This window comes from Staurois parvus, unplaced genomic scaffold, assembly GCF_062004578.1.
Source record: "Staurois parvus isolate SC_StPar_1 unplaced genomic scaffold, SC_StPar_1.0 ptg000706l, whole genome shotgun sequence".
In the NCBI taxonomy this organism is placed as follows: Eukaryota; Metazoa; Chordata; class Amphibia; order Anura; family Ranidae; genus Staurois; species Staurois parvus.
This window is the reverse complement of record NW_028318502.1, coordinates 615,623-638,026: the sequence shown is the minus strand read 5'-3', so window position 1 is coordinate 638,026 and position 22,404 is coordinate 615,623. Positions and strand designations below refer to the sequence as shown.

At 43.4% G+C, this 22,404-nt stretch overlaps 1 pseudogene; it reads right to left on the bottom strand.

Annotated features, from left to right (window-relative positions):
• Positions 1-12,391: 12,391 nt before the first annotated feature.
• LOC149445847 (vomeronasal type-2 receptor 26-like) lies at positions 12,392-13,834 on the bottom strand (annotated as a pseudogene).
• Positions 13,835-22,404: the final 8,570 nt, after the last annotated feature.

Here is a 22,404-nt window from a genome sequence, read left to right as displayed (position 1 = left end):
TGAGACCGATTTACACTACAGAACAAGAACGGAAGAATAGAAACATCGACTGAGACCGATTTACACTACAGAACAAAGAACGGAAGAATAGAAACATCGACTGAGACCGATTTACACTACAGAACAAAGAACGGAAGAATAGAAACATCGACTGAGACCGATTTACACTACAGAACAAAGAACGGAAGAATAGAAACATCGACTGAGACCGATTTACACTACAGAACAAAGAACGGAAGAATAGAAACTTCAATCTGAAATGATAAGATCCATATTGGGCAGTGTAACTGATCTATTAAAGTTGGTTTATTATTTTATTTCATATTTAGTACACTTTCAGTCATTCAGAATTACCTTTATTCATTTTCAAGTTATACTTCTCTTTTTTTTCTGGTAAAATTACATTTCTACATCACAAGATGGAAAGTGAATGTTCAATAGGGGTGAAGGAGTCATTCATAATTCACTTTGGTTTGTTGGGTTTTCAGACCCCAAACTCACTCTGCTGGGGAAAATCAACAACAACAAAATGGTAAATCAATCAAATGAATTGCTTTGGTGTTAAAGGAGTTCAGGGGGGGGGACAGGGACAAAGCATTATAACATTGAACTATCATCTATTCTGTGCAAAAATTGGGTTTCCATTGCTGTCTATGTCCATGTAGGAGTGATTACCTTCCTCTTTATTTCCCAGCCATCATTCTCACCAAGACATAAAATAAAGAGATGTATCCCCAACTGGGACAGAATTAAAACCTGACAGAAAGGGGTGCATACATGGGACAGAGCGTGACAGATGTGTGAGTATCTCCGCTACATTTCAGCCACAAAACCTGTCAGAGGTGCTGCACAGGGACCTGTGGTGTGGTAGACAAAGCTTACTATGTGCTACAGCTGCCTCCAGGTCAATGTATGAAGGGAGGTCATGGAGACAAGGTAAGGTGGAGGCAGGAGGATCAGGAAGGGGGAACGTAACAACAGTTGATATCTCTCCATCTCCTTCTCCCTCTGATGGTGGATATTTGTTTGACCCATCACCCTGATCTCCCTCTACAAAAAGCAGAAGAGATCCCGGAGATGCTGCAGGTAATCAGATCACTGCCCCTGGATCTCCCTTTCAGGTCTCCTCTGTTGTACAACCACCACAGCCTGAATATTCAGGAGTCCCTGTTATTTTATCTAGATTCTCAGCCCTGCTGGAACAAGGTCTTCACAAAACAAACCACTTTTATGGGGGGGTTAAACAAGGGCATTTATAGGGTACATGTATTTTTATGGAGATGAGGCGAGTGGATGCTACTTACCTATAGAATAAATTGGACATGGCTCAGGAAGAATTGTGTCCCTTGCACCACATCTCACACTACCTAAATGGTTTATTCACAAAGGTCACAGATATAGGTGCTATGGTAGCTCTGAATACCGGCTATCACAACTTTTAGCATTGCAGCAAAACTTTGATACTGTTGTGGAACAAGAGGACCGGTCCAAGTGGATAAATATAATTTTTTAAATTTGTTCCTAGGGGAAGCAAACGATAAAGTTTTCTCTAGAAGTTACCAACTAAACTGGGGAAAATATTACCCAACTGCTCCATCCACTGCTTCTGAGAGTGTGGCCAAAAGGAGATAAGTTACATGTATAGTGGCAATGCCCAAAGGTTAAAGTGTTACTAAACCCTTGACCCTGCATTCACTATATCTGGTCTCCTCGGACCCTGCATTCACTATATCTGGTCTCCCCGGACCCCGCATTCACTATATCTGGTCTCCTTGGACCCCGCATTCACTATATCCGCTCTCCCCGGACCCTGCATTCACTATATCTGGTCTCCTCGGACCCTGCATTCACTATATCTGGTCTCCCCGGACCCCGCATTCACTATATCTGGTCTCCTTGGACCCCGCATTCACTATATCCGCTCTCCCCGGACCCTGCATTCACTATATCTGTTCTCCCCGGACCCTGCATTCACTATATCCGCTCTCCCCGGACCCCGCATTCACTATATCTGGTCTCCTTGGACCCCGCATTCACTATATCCGCTCTCCCCGGACCCTGCATTCACTATATCTGGTCTCCTCGGACCCTGCATTCACTATATCCGCTCTCCCCGGACCCTGCATTCACTATATCCGCTCTCCCCGCACCCCGCATTCACTATATCCAGTCTCCCCGGACCCCGCATTCACTATATCCGGTCTCCCCAGACCCTGCATTCACTATATCTGGTCTCCCCGGTCCCCGCATTCACTATATCCGGTCCCCCCGGGCCCTGCATTCACTATATCTGGTCTCCCCAGACCCTGATTTCACTATATCTGCTCTCCCAGGACCCCGCATTCATTATATCTGGTCTCCCCAGACCCTGCATTCACTATATCCGCTCTCCCCGGCCCCGCATTCACTATATCTGGTCTCCACGGACCCTGCATTCACGATATCTGCTCTCCACGGACCCTGCATTCACTATATCCGCTCTCCCCGGACCCTGCATTCACTATATCCGCTCTCCCCGGCCCCACATTCACTATATCTGCTCTCCACGGACCCTGCATTCACTATATTCGCTCTCCACGGACCCTGCATTTACTATATCTGCTCTCCACGGACCCTGCATTCACTATATCCGCTCTCCCCGGACCCCGCATTCACTATATCCGCTCTCCCCGGACCCCGCATTCACTATATCCGCTCTCCCCGGACCCTGCATTCACTATATCCGCTCTCCCCGGACCCTGCATTCACTATATCCGCTCTCCCCGGACCCTGCATTCACTATATCTGCTCTCCCTGGACCCCGCATTCACTATATCCCCTCTCCCCGGACCCCGCATTCACTATATCTGGTCTCACACAGTGCACACAACATGGAAATGCAATTATTTTAGTAAATATAAACCCACTTGGACCGGTCCTCTTGTTCCACAACAGTATCAAAGTTTTGCTCCAATGCTAAAAGTTGTGATAGCCGGTATTCAGAACTACCATAGCACCTATATCTGTGACCTTTTTGAATAAACCATTTATGTACCTTTTCTCATCAGCAGTTAGAGCAATCTTGTGACTTCAGCAGAGCACTGACCCTCTGTCTGGACAGTGCTGATTGGCCCTGTGTTGATCACATGCACTCTCCCAAGAAAATAAAAAACCTCTCTAGCAATACACACCAAACTGAGCATGTGCATGTGACCATGGGTTCAGTCTGTATCAGGTGATCATTTCAACAAATAGAGGGTCAGAGAAGAAAGGATCAAACAGCCTTTTTACACACTGCAGAGGATTAACCCCTTAGGTTCCATAGTGAGTATAACAAGCATGCTTTACTGCATCTACAGACTGATTGTACTGTTGAGGGTTTAGTAACACTTTAAGGAAATTTTGAACCACTTTTTCAGCATCATATATACAGTGTTAGGTAAAAACAACTTGGACTTCCCTACCAAATAAACCTATTCCAGATACTCTATATTGCCAAAAGTATTGGGACACCCCTCCAATCATTTATACACAGGTGTATACAATCATCCCCTAGGCATGCAGACGGCTTCTACAAACATTGGTGAAAGAATGGGTCGCTCTCAGGAGCTCAGTGACTCCAAGCGTGGTCCCGTGATAGGTGGCCACCTGTGCAATGAATCCATCCGTGACATTTCCTGGCTACTAAATATTCCACGCTCAACTGTTAGTGGGATTATAACAAAGTGGAAGCAACTGGGAACAACAGCAACACAACTATTGAACTAATCCCGAATTGTAAATCATCATCTTTGGCAAATAACAAATCTATGTTGGACGAGGGTGTGTGTCCCTACGCAGCATCAGGCCAATTGTTGAATCTAAAATATGACCTTTATTCAGATATCTATAAAATGTATGCTAAGCTGTAATTAATACCTATTGGAGTGGAATGTACTGCGCACAACAGTATGACTGGATACCATTACAAGGATTTACCTTCCATCCAAATGGTTAATAACACCAGACCAGATCACATACCATACCACTGTAGATGAAGTTACGGCATAAAGAAGACTCTGTAGTTTGATCATAAGCCTATCAGATGGAATATATCATCTCTATTAAGGAGATAAGGTCACCCCATGGGCAGAACTAGTTGGACAGTATAATGTGTCTTGCTACAGATATGTAATACGGGTACACTCATCCATGGGACTTAATACCAGCCTCTAATGGACAAGCCCCATACATCACCATATCCAGTCAAAAATACCTCACTATCTTGAGGAATGCAAATGATGCACTATAAAGCACAGTACAGACCTCTCCAAAAAAGAGGGGGAGAGTAAATACCATGTGCATTCAAAAAGTGCTCTCAAAGAAAGACCCAAAGAGAAGTAAAAATAAACTCTACATGTTTCGCTCCAAAAAACAGAGCTGAGTCCGGAGTATAAAGAATTGAAATAGGTCACATAGGGGGGTGCATGCGTGACCAGGGATGATGGTGGACGTGTAGCGCCTGAGCTCCGTTTATCCCCGGCCCTTCCTAGCTCTCCTGTCATGCTACACATCTCTTAATACGCTCCGGGTGAGCCACATTAGCTCTGCACCCGGCCCGGCACCTGGGGGACTTTTCAATGGGGAAGATTGGAAGCCCCCCTCCCCGCTGCCACAGGACCCGCGGCCTTCACTGCTCCGGTGGTTTCTTTCCAGACCGCAATCCCCGGCCTTGAGTGCTACTATGAGTCCAAGGAGCAATCCCGGATCCCCAGCGGCCACGGAGGGTACTGCAGCCTTCCTCCCAGCAGAGCAGCTAACAGCTCCAGCTTTGAACCATCCCCAGATGGAGGAATTTGACCCACAGGTTATGACAGGAGGGGCAATGGACCACCCTTTACCAGGGAATCATCCACCCTCTACCCAGGCATCTCAGCAGGCTTCATCTTCTCTCACAATCTCTGCGCTGGACAATAAATTGCAAGTATTTTTACACAATATTACCGCTTCTATATCCACTGAAGTTGGAAAATTGCCTTTGGATCTCAGAAGGGAAATAGCCCAGATCGGAGACCGCACGGATCAATTAAAGAATAAGTTTGATGCATTGGTGCAATACATTCATGTTTTGGAGGAAGACAACGCGTATCTGAAGCACTACACCGTCACCTATTGTCCTTCTTCATCGCAACCGCTCCCATGGTTCCAGAAGCAGATTGGCGAATGGATAGGGCTCACTGCTCCCTGGGCCCGAAACCTGCTGAAGGCACCAGACCACGCAATATCATAGTCAGCTTCCATTTTTTTCAAAGCAAAGAAGCCTTATTATCTTCAGTCCGCCACAAATCTTCTTTGGAATTTAAAGGAGACAGACTCCAGCTCTTTTGTGACCTTTCTCTGATTACCCTGGCCAAACGGCGGGCACTGAAGCCAATCACCACACACCTTCAGCAACACCGTGTCAGTTATCGCTGGGGGTTTCCATTCAAGCTGGTTGTTTCTAACGACAACACCTAAGTTGTTCTTTGTGATCTTCATGAGGCGGACTCTTTCCTAAAGCAGCTGGGACTCCCACCTTTGTCGGATGATGCGTCTTCATTGCCTCCTACTCCATCTCGCCCTTCCGCCACCCCCAACAAGATCTGGACACCAGTTCGCGGGGGCCAGAAGCGACTTTCTCATTCCCCACAATGTCCACATCCTCCTCGATCAAGCGATCCACCCACCTGATGTTCTTCTGGGGTGACCTCCTGTGGTAATTCCGGTACTGATCCTTCCCCCTGATCTCTACATTGTTTCTACATGGTTTCTTTGGCTGGCCGAACCCTTGTTGGGTGCACTTTTTTCTTTTGTTTTTTTCGCTGGCCGGGTTTGACGACCTTCCTGATTTGTCGGATGTCGTGTTGCCTCGATTTCGTCTAGCCATTAGCCTAGACGACTTGGGTCTAGTTATTGTTCTCAAGTATATAACCTTATGGATATCTATGTCTCCCACTGTAATTTCTATTTTTTCTGTTATCTTAATGTTTTCTATTCTGTTTCATCAATGGTATTTCATTTATTTTTCTTCTGATACACATGCTATATCCATTATTATTTTATGATGGCTTTAAGGCTTTTATCATACAATGTCAAGGGCCTTAATTCCATCCAAAAACGTTGGATGGCTTTGAGGGCATTTCAGTCCTCAGGAGCAGACATTATTTTTGTCCAGGAAACCCACTTCAAATCAACTGGCTCCTTTCGTTTTGCCTCAAGATTTTTTTCCCAAGCCTACTCGGCTTTTGATCCCTCCGGGAAGGCTGGGGTGACAATTCTGATTAGGACACACTGCTCCCTTTGGGTAGTTTCCTCCAATGAGGTTGTTTCATTATTTTGCAATGTATGCTTGGTGACACTCCCCTTGTTTTGTTGAATGTATACGCCTCGAATACAGGTCAGTTGCAATTTCTTTCCCAAACACTTGCCAACTTAGGTTCCTTTTCCACTCCACATGTGATTGTTGGGGGTGATTTTAATTTAATTCTTTCCCCTCATAAAGACAGGAAAGTTCTTTTCATGTCCACACTCTCGAAGCAGCAGTGCTCCTCTTCAAAATCTTTTTGCAGATTGATAAGGGAGCATCATCTCTTTGACACCTGACAGATTAGACACCCTCTCCATAAACAGTTTACTTTCTACTCCACTCCCCATCGTAGTTTCTCCTGCTTGGATCATTTCTTTATCTCCACCCCATTGCTTCCTCTCCTGGTTGCCTCTTAAATCAACCCTATTACATGGTCCGATCACACCTCTTTAACTTTGAACCTTTTCTTCCGTACCGTTATGTCGAAAACATGTCACTGGCGCCTCAATGAGACCTTTCTATCCATGGAACATCTTAGGGATGAACTTTCTAGAGGATTTGATATGTATTTTAGTCACAATGTTGGCTCTGTAGCTTCTACCTCGACCCTGTGGGAAGCCCATATTTCCAAAAAAGTCCTCGGCGAGTGCCAAGGCTTCGCTTATTCGGCAACTGTCCCTTGCTTAACGACGTCTATTAGCTAAACCGTCCATTTCTGAGCTCCAGAAGGTGACATTTCTTCGTGGCCGAATCAAGGTTCTTGATTCCAGTAAGTCTGCACAATCCCTCCTTTGGGTCAAACAGAAATTCTGCAAATTTTCTAATAAACCTCATTGTATTTTAGTCAATCGGCTTAAAGCACAATCCGCCTCAACGATGCCATATCATCTAATCCAACCGAATGGACACCCTACCTATGACCCCCATGTCATGGTCTCCCTTTTTGGCTCATATTATTAGAATCTCTATAAGTGTTTGACCCCAGACCTTCATCCGCCCCTCACACAATCATCTTTTGATAGTTTTTATGATCCCCTATCGCTACCGAGAATATCACCCTCGGACATTGCTGCCCTTAATGCTGACATCTCATCTGAGGAATTATTTGACACAGTTAAACTTCTCCCCTCCCGCAAAACTCAGTGACCAGATGGATTGCCCTATTCCTACTATAAATCCTTCATTGGTATCCTGGCCCCTCATCCCCTCTCTCTTTATCGAGATCTTTTCGAAGGTGTCACACACCAGGATGAGTTCTCCCGCACGTATATTTCGGTTATCCCCAAACCTGACAAGGACCACTATTGTAGACAACTATTGCCCCATTGCCCTATTGAACTCCGATTACAAGATCTTCACTAAGATCTTGGCCAACAAGCATTCCAGACTCATCTCCAAGCTCATACACAGGGATCAGGTAGGTTTTGTGCCTGCCAGACATGCTGAGGATAACACCAGGAGATCTATTGATCTGGTTGACCTGGTTAACCAATCTTCCATCCCTGCTATATTATTGAGTTTAGATGCTCAAAAAGCTTTTGACCGCCTAAGTTGGCCCTATATGTTTATGGTCTTGGAGAAGTTTGGCTTCCGGGGCCCATTTGTGGCAGCTTTGAAGGTTCTTTATTCTTCCCCCTTCTCGCAGGTCAGATTAGCCTCCTTTCTTTCGTCCCCCTTCCAGATGTCAAATGGTAGGCGTCAGGGCTGTTCACTCTCTCCTTTATTGTTCATTCTCTGTTTGGAACCATTAGCTATTGCCATCAGGTCTAATCCAGATATACGTGGGATACAATCCCATACCCGTGAGTAAAAACTATCCCTGTTTGCAGATGACATCCTCCTCACACTCTTGAGTCCTCACACCTCCCTACCGATTTTACATAAGTCCTTGCGACAATTCGGGGTCCTGTCAGGTTACAAAGTTAATACAACCAAAACTGAGGCACTCCCACTACACATTCCACCCATTGTTCTATCTTCTGTTCAAGAGTCCTTTCCTTACCGGTGGTGCACCCACTCTTTAAAATATTTAGGTACTAATCTTACTCCCTCCTACCACTCCATATAAGAGGCTAATCTCCCCCCCCCTATTTATAGCTATTTCCCACTCTTTGAAATTCTGGGATTCCCTGCCCATTTCTTTCCTTGGACACATCAATGTACTAAAAGTGACTGTTACCCAAACTTCTATATTTCTTTGCGACCCTCCCCATCCCAATCAAAACTTAATTCTCTCCAGAAATCCCTTCTGCATTTCATTTGGCACAACAAACGGCATAGAATTGCACGTTCTGTACTACTCTCTCTGCGTTCTAGAGGGGGCTTAGGGGCACCAGATATAGTAACCTACTATTTTGCTACTCATCTTTGTTTTCTCATGTCATGGTCTACGCATTATCCCCAACATATGGACTGAGATTGAATCTTTGTAGTTATTTCCAGCCCATCCTTGCTCCCTCCTTTGGTCGACCTTGGCAGTGGATGTCTCATCCTTTCGTCATCTATTCCTTGGTCCCATGCATTTTTCCCTGACTGTTTGGCAGAAATGTAAGGCTAAATTTGCATTGGTCTCTGACTCTTCTCCACTGACCAATATCCTTTACAACCCCAATCTCCTGGATAATATGGCCATGTCCCGGATGTCCCCTTGGATCGCAGCAAACCTTTCCCAACTGCGTCACTTGGTACACCCGGTGACTCGAAAACTACATTCATTCTCAGATCTCCAGAAAAAATCCCTTCTACCATCTCAACATTTATATATCTATCTTCAAATACGACAATTTTTTTCTACCATGTCACCCTCATTGATCCTGGGGAAGCCTACTCCCTTTGAACATCTATGCATACAGGGTCCACACCAAAGGAGTATTATTTACATGTTATGTGCAATTAAACCATGGCACGATCTAATGTTTGTGTAGTATTATGTTCAGCAGACTGTGTTCTTCTATTGTTGTGACTTAGATGACGTTCAGAGTACATTTTATGCCCAATTCATGCAAAACTCCACGTAATCCCAAGGGGTTCATATTCTTTTTCTTGCAACTATATGCTAGCCACTGCACCAGTTTGTACTGCACTTATGGAACTCACCACGTCACCAAGTGATACTGCAGTGCTGGTATGTGAAAGACCAGGATGTACTAGGCTGTTGGTGCTCTCCAGTTCACCAAAAGGTAGAACGGCACTAGTACTGGCACTCTGCTGCATTTTAGAATCATCAAGTAATTGGGAATGGGGTCGGGTACGCTTGATCTTAGCAGGGACCTCTTCTCCATCGTCTGAGCTATCTGTCAGGGTGCCGCTGCTGTCCAAAGATTCATATTCTGAGGAGGATTTTGTCAATGAGTTTTCCCCTTCGCTCTCACCTGACATGCACAAAATCCTGTAGAGTACCTTTTGTTGGACATTTTGGCCACTAACTATATAGGTACCTAGTGCGACTTACGAGAAAAAGAGCACCTGGCTGTCAGGGCCTGCTTGAACTGCTACAAAAAAAATGTACCTGTAAGTGCTACCAGAGATCAGGCCTGATTCTGCAAACACTGCGGTTTTGTGTGCAATGTATCAAGTGACTCTACCAGTGGTCTATTGACACTGCACTGGCTGGGGAAGAGGGGGGAGGGGGGTTAGTGTAGGGGCTATACGCAGGTACTGGCAGATGCCAGGGCTGATCCCGCTAACGCTGCATTTTTGAGGACCCTATCCTAATGTGTGACTCTCTGGGATCTAAAGTGGATAAACGTGATCTCACCTGGTATCGAGACCAGGAACCAGTGACACCCACTGTCCAAATGGGACCAAAAGTATAGTAAAAAATAAAAAACGTGAATCCCTGAAAGGGATCAATATTTTCATGCAAACGTGGCCACAGATAATGGCTAAATTAAGCCATATACATACTAAAGTGTGACATAAATTGGATCCCTAAATGTGGGATCAAATTTCCACAGTAGTGCCAAAAGCCATAAAGGTATAACAAATGCAAAAAAATGTAATAATACAATCACATCAACTTAAATCACATAAGATAGTCCATAAAAACAAGAAAAAAACAAGTCCAAAAAGGTGCGTATACACCAAAATATTCCAAACACTTCTATGTGCAAGTGATATTGTGGATGTGCATGACCACCAATGGAAATAATCCGTATGTGGCTAAATGCACCCTCACCTCCTTGAAGCGACCCTCAAAGGACCAAAATGCTTTTTTTATTTAAAGCCAGGAATCCTCTCTGCTGAGGCTCCCTCGCGTTATGGACACCTGTTCAGGTTGATGATAGCCCCCTCACTAGGAATAGCCAGGTCCCCTCCAGCAAACCACCAACTCACATCACAGGTAGGGTAAAGATAAAAAGAAACCTCCCATAGGGTAAATCCGTATTTAATTAACTCTCAAAGATTCAGAACAGCCAAATGCCCACTCACAATATATGTGAATATATCAAGCATTAAAACCTCATGCTAAAGGTGTACTTACATGGGTACATTGGGTGCAGCAAGATAGCGTCCGCGCCGGAAGTACGTCACCACGCTCGCGTCCTATGTTATGTCACGTTGTCAGGTGACTTCTTCAGGGAAAGCTGGTATAGTTCTGATCTTGATATTGATCCATTCAGACACTATACTAGCAATGGAGGTTTGTTGTGTATTTTAGCATGTTCCTGGCAATCAAGGGGTTAAATGTGATGACTGATGTAATGACGGGCAATTTGATGCTATCTGGGAGGGGCACTAACTGACGCTAATGCTATCTCAAGTCTTTGGTTACACTAATACAGTGATTAGCAAAAAAATCTGTACACTGTACTAATGACACTGTTGACAGGGCAGTGAAGGGGTTAACTGGGGGGGCGATCAAGAGGTTAAATGTGATCTGACAGTGTTCTAACTGTGTGCAAGTGTGCTGATTTACTCACTGTGTCTTTCTTCTTGGAATATGCCGAATGGAATGTGCCCAGAGAGAGAAGATATCATCATTTCCTATACACAGGTACAGGAAGATCCCTGATAGGCCAGGGATTGATCATCCATTGTATGTTGAACATCACTGGCCTAAATCTGATGATTGATCCCTTGGGGACCGAATCACGGCACCCACGGGTCAGCGGGGTCACACGCACGCGTCCCCCGGGCCTCAAATCATGTATATATATGTATTTTTGCGCACCCATGCTGCCCTGTAGCAGTATTACTGCTATAGGGTGGACAGGAAGTGGTTAAGAGAGGGAGATGCCTGCTGTAATTTCATCCTGTGGACACCTGGGGGAGTTGGCCAGTAGAAGTGCAGCAGAAGAAGGTCAACGTACTCAAATGAAGATGGCAAAACCTGTTACGCTTCGGAGTGTTGATGGAAAAGTCATGTGAAAGACTGACTGTGTGATTGCCCAAACTGCTATGGGAGTGACCCCAACTGGGAGACCCACCATCTGTGTGAAAAAGGACTTGCCTCAGTGCAGTGCCCTGTGTAGTGGGTAGGAAAGGGTTAAAAATTATTCCGTTGATGCGATGTCTATTGATGAGTATGATATTGCTGCTGTGTATACACCTGTGTCAGCTGAACAAAGTTCTGAATTGAATGAGGTGGGGTGACCGCTAAACAGGGTATGCTATCTCCCCTAGAAACAGTATATTAGGCCGCAGAGCTGTCCCTAGAAACCTCCAGGGAGCTCTGTGTGTTGGGGCCGGAGGTTGCCCAGGACAACTATGGTGCTCATCTGATGGACAAGAGGGTACTTGAATCTAGTGAGGAAAATGTGTTGAATTCTAATGATTACTTCTTAATCTTTTTTAGTTTTTTCTTTGACATGTCTGACCAGGAGATCTTAGAGCTTGGAGACATACCACCTTATGGGTCCTACATTAAGCTCCTTGGTTGTTGTAATTCTGATTCTGAGAATAAACCTCTGATTGATCAAAGCAATCCTGGAATCTGTTTTTACTTTAGAAGTTTTCCTATCAGGATCTGGCAAGGTCCTATAATGAAAATGTCCTTTAAAATGAAGTAAACCTTTCACATTAAATGTGATCTTCCTGAGAACACGCTCTCATCAAATTTACCTAATATTAAAAATGATTTTTACATTAAACCAAGCAAAATGTATTTATTAATATAGACAAATACATCTACATAAAATATAATTACAGTGACCCTGACACCAAACTAAACTACATTAAAGTCAGCTTATGAAAGAACATGTATAATATTTATCTTTCTGGAAGGTGGTGAGTGAAATCTTCCCTCTCTTGAAGAGTGATGGGTGTCTCTGGTATCTGACACTTTAGGATGTTTTGAATACATTCCCCCCTCTGGTCACTGTGGTTCCTCCTCACTAAGTGACTACATTGTTATGTAGTGATGTAATGGATGGTGGGAGGAACCACTACACCCAGCAGGGACAAGGTTTCCAACAAGCCCAAAGTGCCTGATACCAATGGTGGCCAGAGCAAAAATGATGCCTACTGTCCACCATCTTACTTCATTCCAGAGATTTAAATGTTTGTATATAACAGTGTTAATTCTCAATGTACTAGCAAAATACTAAACTGAACAATAATGGAGATAATGGAGATAATGCTATAACGACTGGTAACCCACATATTAGCGGATAACTGTCTTTGTATTCAGGTCAGGTCTGAACAGAATTATGTAACATTTTGGGAAGAATATACAGCCAAGAAGTCCAGAACTTGAGGCCATTATAGCAAAGACCTCCACAGCCACCATGTATTTCCCTCTGGTGCTCAGATAGGCCGGGATCATGGCAATCCAGACACTGCAGAACACCAGCATGCTGAAGGTGATGTACTTGGCCTCATTAAAACTGTCCGGTAATGTCCTGGCTATAAAAGCTATAATGAAGCTCACAGCTGCCAGAAGCCCCATATATCCCAGGACAGAGTAGAAGCCGATAACTGAACCCTCATTACACTGAATGATGATCTTCCCCTGATAAGAGTGAGTGTCCTGATCCTGGAAGGGGGGAGAAATAGACAACCAAGTGACACAGATTAGGACTTGGACCAGTGAGAAGACACAAATTATACAATTGGGCAGTTTGGCTCCCATCCATTTCCTCCAGGGACTCCCAGGTTTGGTGGCTTTAAAAGCAATACACACCATGATACTTTTGGCAAGTAGAGAAGAGACGGCAACTGAGAAGATGACACCAAAAGAGGTGACACGCAGCATGCAGGTCACATCTACTGGATGGCCGAGGAACAAGAAGACACAGAGGAAGCTCAGCATGATGGAGACCAGGAGAAGATAGCTCAGGTTCCGGTTATTGGCTTTAACAATGGGGGTGTCCTGGTAATGTATAAATATCCCCAATATTAAACCAGTCAGAAGACAACAGAGAATGGAGATGGAGGAAAATATGGCAACAATGGTGTCATCAGTGTAGGAGAGAAATTCCACCACTCTTGGAACACACCGATCCTTCTTCTCATTTGGCCATTCTTCATCAGGACATTTTATGCAGTTTTCACTGTCTGCAGGAAGAACAATACAAACACAATGAGCATCGGGGTCAGAGCTTAGAAAACAAATTAAAAAGATTAATTAATTAATATAGAGATAGATAGATAGATAGATAGATAGATAGATAGATAGATAGATAGATAGATAGATAGATAGATAGATATTGAGTGTGCCTACTGGGAAGTGGTAAAACATTGTTGGTTCCATAAGGACACAATAAAGGGTGAAAAGACAAAATATGGAATGCACCAGAACTGTGTTATAGGCAGAAATGTGATAATGGAGATTCAGTTTAAATTGTCAGAAAACCCTGATAATGAACATATTTGTTACCTTTTGGTCTGTTAAATACACAACTGGAAACATTTGTTATATCTGTACAAAGTGCAAAAAAAAAAATACCTGTTGATCATTTTTATTTCTTTTTTTTCTGTTGGTTGAACTGGATGGGATAGATTAATTATGTCACTACACTGCTGAAAAAAAAATTAAAGGAAGACTTTGAAAACACATCAGATAGCAATGGGGAAAAATATCCTGCAAGACATCTATACTGACATGGACGGGGTAATGTGTTAGGAATGTAAGGATCGTTTGATGAAAATGAAAATTATCAACTTACAGAGGACTGAATTCAAAGACACCCTGAAAATCAAAGTGAAAAATGATGCAACAGGTTATTCCATTTTGCTGACATTTCATCGCAGCAACTCAGAATGGTCTTCAGTAGTTTGTATGGCCCCCACGTGCTTGTATGCATGCCTGACAATGTCAACAGATGTTGTCCTGGGGATTTTCCTCCAAGAACTGGACCAAGGTATTGCTGAGCTCCTGGACAGTCTGAGGTGCAACCTGGCAGTGGCAGAAAGACCAAAACATGATATCCCATAGGTGTTATATTGGATTTAGGCCAAGGGAGCATGGGGGCCATTCAGTGGTATCCATTCCTTCATCCTCCAGGAATTGAATCCATACTCTTGCCACATGAGGCTGGGCATTGTCGTGCACCAGGAGGAACCCAGGACGCACTGCACCAGTGTAGGGTATGACAATGGGTCTAAGGATTTCATCCCGATACCTAATGGCAGTCAGGGGGCCATTGTCTAGCCTGTAGAGTCTGTGCGTCCCCCCATGGATATGCCTTCCCAGACAATCACTAATCCACCACCAAAACGGTCATGCTGAACAATTTACAGGCAGCATAACATTCTCCACGGCTTCTCCAGACCCTTTCACGTCTGTCACATGTGGTCAGGGTGAACATACTCTCATCTGTGAAAAGCACAGGGCACCAGTGGCGGACCTGCCAATTCTGGTGTTCAATGGCAAATGCCAATTGAGCTATGTGGTGCGGGGCAAGGATCACAGGGTCCACTAGAGAAAGTGGGACCCTCAGGCCACCTCATGAAGTTTGTTTCTGATTGTTTGGTCGGAGACATTCACACCATTGGCCTGCTGGAGGTCATTTTGTAGGGATCTGGCAGTGCTCATCTTGTTTCTCCTTGCACCAAGGAGCAGATACAGGTCCTGTTGATGGGTTAAGGAGTTTTCTATGGCCTTGTCCAGCTCTCTTAGACTAACTGCCTGTCTCCTGGAATTGCCTCTATGCTCTTGAGACTGCTTGGAGTCGCAGCAAACCTTCTAGCAACGGCACGTACTGATGTACCATCCCGGAGGAGTTGGACTGCCTGTGCAACCTCTGTAGGGTCCAGGTATCGTCTCATGCTACAAGTAGTGACACTGACCCTAGCCAAATGCAAAACTAGTGAAAAACAGTCAGAAAAAGATGAGTAGGGAAAAAAAATGTCAGTGACCTCCACCTGTAAAACCATTCCTGTTTTGGGGTTGTCTCATTGTTGCCCATCTAGTGCACCTGTTGTGCCTTTCATTAACACCAAAGCAGCTGAAACTGATAAACAACCCCCTCTGCTACTTACCTGACCAGATCCATATCCCAGGAGTTTCATTGACTAGATGTTATACTCTGATTAAAACGTCTTCCTTTAATTTTTTTTGAGTAGTGCATATCAACTGTTTGGGCGGCACAGTGGCTTAGTGGTTAGCACGTCTGCCTTGCAGTAAATGGGTTATGGGTTCAATTCCCGACCATGACGCCTCCTGTATGGAGTTTGCATGTTCTCCCTGTGCTTGCGTGGGCACCCTCCAGGTACTCCAGTTTCCTCTCACACTCCAAAGACATGCTGGTAGGTTAATTGGCTCCTGTCTAAATTGTCCTAGTTTCATCCCTGGCTACACAGGATCTCCTGTATGGTGGGGGTTGGGGAAAGACCTGGCAACCCACCCTGTAAAATAATTGCTAAGAGAGTTCATGGAAAAAGTCACTTACAAGTGACAGTCCATCTAATCGCCAAGGGTCAGATAAGACTGAATGGATAGATAGAGAGATATCAACTGTTTTATTCATGCTTTGTCAGTATAAAAATGGAGATTATATGACTGTTATTGATGGTGTCACTTCCCGCTTTTGGGAATGTTGTATTGTTGTAACCCTGCAAGGGACTCTATTATTAAAGCAGTATATCAGAGCCATTAGAATGGTTTTAGGATATAATCTTTTTAAAAAAAATTTGTATAATAAAGTATATATAATTTTTAATCAATATATGTGGTGATGTTTTATTAGCTGCATTAAAATCCCAAGGGGGGTAATTTGTTCTTGTATGTAGTAGTATTAGTAGTAGTATTAGTAGTAACAATAGCAAAATAAAACTAGGCAGGGCTGACACCATTTCATTTCACAAACTCCTGTGTGTTGTCAGTCTACAACAGTATTAAGAGCTAACTACATTTCTAGCAGGACCAACAGGTATCTTTCTGTACTTGCAGTGACTTTAAAGATATAAAACATGAGGAAATGCGCACACTTTACAGGTACATACTTCATATTTTTTCCCTGACAAACACTTTAAGTACTGAGGTTACTTCTGACCAGGCCAAAAATAATTTACTAACAAATACAAACTTTACCAGAAATGTTGGATATCTCTCCTTCTGGACATGGGATGCACTCATAGCAGCATTTATGAATTGAAGATCCAAACTTTTTTCTGCTGCCAAGTAAACAGGGATCTGAGCATCGAGATACCGGAATCTGAAATCAGATATTATTATTAATATGATGATTATTATTATTTTGTGATAGTCCATCATATCTCATGAGGATATACAAACTAAGTGATACAAATAGCAAAGAGGGTCAGATTTGCCTCAGCCATGGGTTCAAGATCAAATCCCTTGTACAGGTGCACTAGATGGGCAATAATGAGACGACCACAAAAACAGGAATAGTTTTACAGGTGGAGACCACTGACATTTTTTTCCCTACTCATGTCTTTGACCAAACAATCAGAAACAGACTTCATGAGGGTGGCCTGAAGGCCCAAAGTCCTCTAGTGGGCCCTGTGCTCAATGCCCAGAACCATAGAGCTCATTTGGCATTTGCCATTGAACACCATAATTGGTAGGTCCACCATTTCGCCCTGTGCTTTTCACAGATGAGAGCAGGTTCACCCTGAGCACATGTGACAGATGTGAAATTGTCTGGAGGAGCCATGGAGTACATTATGCTGCCTGTAACATCATTCAGCATGGCCATTTTGGTCAGTCGTGGTCTGGGGAGGCATATCCATGGAGGGACGCACAGACCTCTACAAGCTAGATAATGGCACCCTGACTGCCTTTAGGTATCAGGATGAAATCCTTAGACCCATTGTCAGACCCTACGCTGATGCAATGGTTCCTGGGTTCCTCCTGGTGCATGACAATGCCCGGCCTCATGTGGTGAGAGTATGCAGGCAGTTCCTGGAGGATGAAGGAATTGATACCACTGATACCGCATTTGCCTGATCTAAATCCAATAAACTACCTCTGGGACATCATGTTTTGGTCCATCCTGCACTGCCATGTTGCACCTCAGACTGTCCGGGTGCTCAGTGATGCCCTGGTCCAGATCTGGGAAGAAATACCCAAAACACTATCCAATGTCTCATTAGGAGCATGCCCCGACGTTGTCAGGCATGCATACAAGCACATGGGGGCCATACAAACTACCGAGTACCATTTTGAGTTGCTGCAATAAAATGTCAGCAAAATTGACTCGCCTGCTGCATAATTTTTTCACTTTGATTTTCGGGATGTCTTTGAATTCAGTCCTCTGTAGGTCAATCATTTTCATTTCTATCAAATGATGGGGCATCCTTACATTCTTAATACATTACCCAGTCCATATCAGTATAGATATCCAGGATGATATTTTTCCCCATTGAGATCTGATGTGTTTTTAAAGTGTTCCTTTAATTTTTTGAGCAATGTACATAATCTGTAATAAATTACAAGCAATATAATTATCTAAGGCTCACAATGGGGATGCCCATGGTTTTAGCTCAACTTCAAAATCCAGCAATACAATAATAACTTGATCCCTAATCTAACATAAAAAATATATGATAACTATCAAACCCTAGGGACAAGTACTAAGATATACATACAAGATGAAACAATGCATACATACCATATAGAACAGACTGTTAATCCCTTTGCACATTAGGAAGATTTGCTACCACCACCACTACCACCATCAGGGACATGCAACGTAGTCCAAAAAACAGGAAATGAAGCCCAGGACTGGCCAATATATACTCCCACAGAAGTCCACCCACCAGCATCATCAAATGGCACCAGTGTTGTCACTTCCTTCGTAGGAAATAGGACACATATGCCGGAACACAACTCCCATATGCCAGTAAACCAAGCAGAGGGGTGGATAAATGAACCAGCCCAAGCATTGGGTTCCCGATTGGCCCACCAAGCAGGAGACAGTACAGCACCAAGAAGCCCCTACACTGGTAGGATTGAGGTCAGGCACTTCACTGAACACCCCATGCACCCAGAATATAAATAAAAAGAAAGACCATTGCATATAATATGTATCCCATAACAAGTATTACATTGGCTAGTCTCCAAGTTCTGTATCCACGTGACTTATACTTCTTGCATGACCTATGTATAAAACAAAAAACTTGAAACTGCTACCCTCACTTGAGCTGGGAGGTTAAATAACCATGGGGGTCCCCATTGTGGGCCTTAGATAATTATAATGCTTGTAATTTATTAAAGATAATGTACAGTCAGGTTCATAAATATTGGGACACAATTCTAACATTTTTGGCTCTATACACCACCACAATGGATTTGAAATAAAACGAAACGAACAAGATGTGCTTTAACTGCAGACTGTCAGCTTTAATTTGAGGGTATTTACATCCAAATCAGGTGAACGGTGTAGGAATTACAACAGTTTGCATATGTGCCTCCCACTTGTTAAGGGACCAAAAGTAATTGAACAATTGGCTTCTCAGCTGTTCCATGTCCAGGTGTGTGTTATTCCCTCATTATCCCAATTACAATGAGCAGATAAAAGGTCCAGAGTTCATTTCAAGTGTGCTATTTGCATTTGGAATCTGTTGCTGTCAACTCTCAAGATGAGATCCAAAGAGCTGTCACTATCAGTGAAGCAAGCCATCATTAGGCTGAAAAAACAAAACAAACCCATCAGAAAGATAGCAAAAACATTAGGCGTGGCCAAAACAACTGTTTGGAACATTCTTAAAAAGAAGGAACGCACCGGTGAGCTCAGCAACACCAAAAGACCCAGAAGACCACGGAAAACAACTGGTGGATTACCGAAGAATTCTTTCCCTGGTGAAGAAAACACCCTTCACAACAGTTGGCCAGATCAAGAACACTCTCCAGGAGGTAGGTGTATGTGTGTCAAAGTCAACAATCAAGAGAAGACTTCACCAGAGTGAATACAGAGGGTTCACCACAAGATGGAAACCATTGGTGAGCCTCAAAAACAGGAAGGCCAGATTAGAGTTTGCCAAACGACATCTAAAAAAGCCTTCACAGTTCTGGAACAACATCCTATGGACAGATGAGACCGAGATCAACTTGTACCAGAGTGATGGGAAGAGAAGAGTATGGAGAAGGAAAGGAACTGCTCATGATCCTAAGCATACCACCTCATCAGTGAAGCATGGTGGTGGTAGTGTCATGGCGTGGGCATGTATGGCTGCCAATGGAACTGCTTCTCTTGTATTTATTGATGATGTGACTGCTGACAAAAGCAGCCGGATGAATTCTGAAGTGTTTCAGGAATATTATCTGCTCATATTCAGACAAATGCTTCACAACTCATTGGACGCTTCACAGTGCAGATGGACAATGACCCAAAGCAGACTGCAAAAGCAACCAAAGAGTTTTTTAAGAGAAAGAAGTGGAATGTTATGCAATGGCCAAGTCAATCACCTGACCTGAATCCGATTGAGCATGCATTTCACTTGATGAAGACAAAACTGAAGGGAAAATGCCCCAAGAACAAGCAGGAACTGAAGACAGTTGCAGTAGAGGCCTGGCAGAGCATCACCAGGGATGAAACCCAGCGTCTGGTGATGTCTATGCGTTCCAGACTTCAGGCTGTAATTGACTGCAAAGGATTTGCAACAAAGTATTAAAAAGTGAAAGTTTGATTTATGATTATTATTCTGTCCCATTACTTTTGGTCCCTTAACAAGTGGGAGGCACGTATGCAAACTGTTGTAATTCCTACACCGTTCACCTGATTTGGATGTAAATACCCTCAAATTAAAGCTGACAGTCTGCAGTTAAAGCACATCTTGTTTGTTTCATTTCAAATCCATTGTGGTGGTGTATAGAGCCAAAAATGTTAGAATTGTGTCCATGTCCCAATATTTATGGACCTGACTGTATATGGTCAGTTGCTAACAATCAGCAATGAAATTTGGGTTGATTAAGGGAATATTACCAATGAATTTGGTGTAGACATTGTTGGTAATTAACTCCAGAGACTGTGTGCAAGTGGTATTACATACTATTTGTGTTATAATTAGGAATGTACTTATCATAGTATATTACTGCATACTATATATTTATACAACCATGTAGGATACATTGAAAATGTTAGAGGCTGGTGGGATGGTGGCCCCTTCTGTCCTAGTATGCTCCAGTGGTCTCGATTTGGGGGTGGCGCATGGTCCCGGGGATGTCTCTCCCTCACTGTGGGGTCTTGGGCTGATTGTTATGCCTGAATACCCATCATGAATCTTGGGGAAGAAAATGAAGTGGTAAAGGGAAGATGTGATGTGTATTTGTATCTATGTTGTTATGTTTTGTCATTGTGTATATACTTACTGTATATTGTTTTATAAATTGTAATAGATTCTGATCTGTACTTCTGATGAAGCTGCTTGGACCGCGAAACGTGTAGAGCTCATCGGTGACCCTCTTCTCCCCCTCTTTGTATAAAACCTATTTATAGTACTGTACGTGGTCAGAGCATTTGACTATCTTGATCTACAAGTATCATACGGATATAGAGGGTTGGATATTGGTTTTGGGTGGACCCATATTAATGATTCAGAATCTTTTTCTTTTTTTAATGTGTTTTATGTATAATCTTTTTTTCTTGTGTAAAAATAAACATTTGTATGTATGTTGATACATAGTTGTCATTATTTGATATCTGGTTCCTTTAAAATCCCAAATGGTTTTCTGTGACTGCACCAAAAACACATGGCATTTACCAATATGTGGGGGTACTATTAAGAATGAATGGCACCCCTGTGCATCTGCTAAAGAGCAGTGTGTGTGTCTGCGTGTCAGGAACATGCACAATTTTGCACGTATTACTGACAGCAGTAATGGGAACCAAGCCTTAGACTGAAATACCTCAAGACTAAAATTTCTTTTCAAGGGTGCCCTGACTGGAAAATGGTTGAAAAATACGGTTCTATACTATTGAAAAATGTCTGAACCCAGAGTGTCAGATGTCGGGAGGTATAGGTATAACTTGCTGTCCTGTTCTAAGCTGAGACAAGGATGTCCCTGCTGGTTGCAGTGAAGGGAGCAGAGGCCTATACATCATTGAGGGGTGTAGGAGCATCATCAGTGAATGGAAGAAACACCGCTCATTGACCCAGGCCATGAATATGTGGATGAGTGTGGCATCAGCCAGTGCTGCTCCATCCAGGCCCCCTGACATGTTTCGCCCCACACACCGGGGCTTGGTCAAAGAAGTGTTGGAAGACTTGCAAGGTCAGGGCAACCACTGGGGACAAGCGTTATCAAGCGGCCCCTGAGGAGGTAGAGCTACATACTGTATATAAACAGAAAACAATCAAGTCATTTCTTACTTTGCCATTTTTCCACAACCAGGACATACTCAGATTTGGAAACCTTTCAGGCACATAATCTGGGCCTTCAATAATGGAAACTGTGGCATAATAAAAGACTGTATTATTCACAGTCAAGTAGTGTAACAGAAGATTGGTTGGAATTTCTCTTCTCTCGTTGAAGTAGACCTTACCTTCTGCTAGGTCCATGAAGTGAACTTTTCTCACATATTTATGCAGCTTTTCATGGAAGACAAAAATTCACAGATTACTATATACAGATAGAAGAGTTCTGGAATTTCTTAACAAAACACAAAACAGTGAGAGAGCTCCATCCAAGTGACTCGGCGGTCTTTCTATAAATGAATGAACCAGGAGAATCACTTATTCTTCACTATTGGTTC